Source organism: Mandrillus leucophaeus, unplaced genomic scaffold (assembly GCF_000951045.1).
Source record: "Mandrillus leucophaeus isolate KB7577 unplaced genomic scaffold, Mleu.le_1.0 Scaffold931, whole genome shotgun sequence".
NCBI classification, from domain to species: Eukaryota; Metazoa; Chordata; class Mammalia; order Primates; family Cercopithecidae; genus Mandrillus; species Mandrillus leucophaeus.
This window is the reverse complement of record NW_012110153.1, coordinates 42,447-43,983: the sequence shown is the minus strand read 5'-3', so window position 1 is coordinate 43,983 and position 1,537 is coordinate 42,447.

Below are 1,537 nucleotides of genomic sequence, written 5' to 3'. Positions count from 1 at the left end.
GGCGGCGGCGGCTGCTGCTGCTGCTGCTGCTGCTGCTGATGCTACTGGTTTTCCTTCCCAGGTTCTTCCCCTGCCTCGTCCCCCCTCCTCCCCCTTCCTCCTCCTCCTCCTCCTCCTACTCCTCCTCCTCCTTCTCCTCCTCCTCCCTCTTCTCCTCCCTCTGCCGCTTTTCTCAGAGCCTCTGCAGGCACTGCCTGGTCCCTTCTTCTCCCGGAGCTGTCTCTGCCCATTCAGAAAGGTGCACAGAGTGGGGCTGCCTCTGCTGCCACCATCGCTATTGCCCCTGCCATTGTTTCCTCCAACACGGCTGTTCTTGCTGGACGCTTTCCCCCCTCTACCCTTCTTCCCCACCACAGGCCTCCCTTTCCTTTCCCTTTCCCTCCCGCTCTCCTTACCCTCTCTACGGTCCCTTCCTTCTGTGCCCCCCCAACTCTGTCCGTCTGTCCCTCCCTCCCCTCGGGCGCCCGGGAGCGCGCACTGCGCGGCCACCTGTCATAAAGGGCGCGCACCCCCCTTCCCCATTCCCACCCCGCCCCCCACTCGCGTTCCTGCTGCCCTTCCAGTCCACCACGCCACTGGTGCGTTCTTCCCCTGGCAGACACGCAACTGGACACCACTCTCCCACGTCTTTTAGGGCAGTTGTGTGTGCGGAGAGGGGAACTCTGAAGTTTGGGGAAGAATATTTGAATGATTTCATCCACCAAGCATCTAACCATTCAACCTTTACCTAGTCTTAACTTCAGGGCCTGGGCCCCTGGGAAGGTGGGTCCTGTTTGAAGGGTTGGATGAAGGCAGACAATTGGGGAGGGATGTTTGGGGAATAAAGGAAAGAAGGGAAGCTGAATATGGCCAGGAAGGAAAACAGATCTGCCTGATGGCTGTCATTTAAAAATCTCTTTGGTGGTCATTTTCCTTCAGACGTCCTGGAAACTCAACAGGAAACAGCAAAACGATTGGAGAGCAACTCAGGAGGGACCATTTAGTACTTCTGGAGTCCTGGGTGCAAGGTTGGGGCCTGAGCCTCGGGAGTTGTCACCACTAGGAGCCAAGGCAAGAGATGAAAAGGTTGGTACTAGAACAGAAGGGGTAAAAGTAGCTACTTTGTGTGCACTTGCTCCAACATCATTGCCAAAGCACAGCTTCTCCAGTCAGGCAGGGCCCAATTTCAGAGTTCTTTGCTGCCACAGCTACAGCCTCATTTTGCTACCAGGGCTCAGGCTTTGAGATCTGATGTGTGCAACTTCTCACCATCACCTGTCACACAACCCCTCCCCAGAAACATCACAGAAGTGGGGGTGGGGGTATATTTTCTTTTCCCTGGCAAAGTACAGGAGACAAATGTTTCAGATATCCCATTGACAATAATGTCTGTGTCACTTTACCAAGTTTGAGGCGCTCTACCATGGGTCTTTCATTCCTGGACCATAAAGTGTCTCTATGGCTTTTACAACTCCTCATCTCTGTGCCTTTCTGTCACCCTACTTGCTTGAAACACTCTTATTATTTCTCCCTCTCATTTTATATCTATGAAACTCAT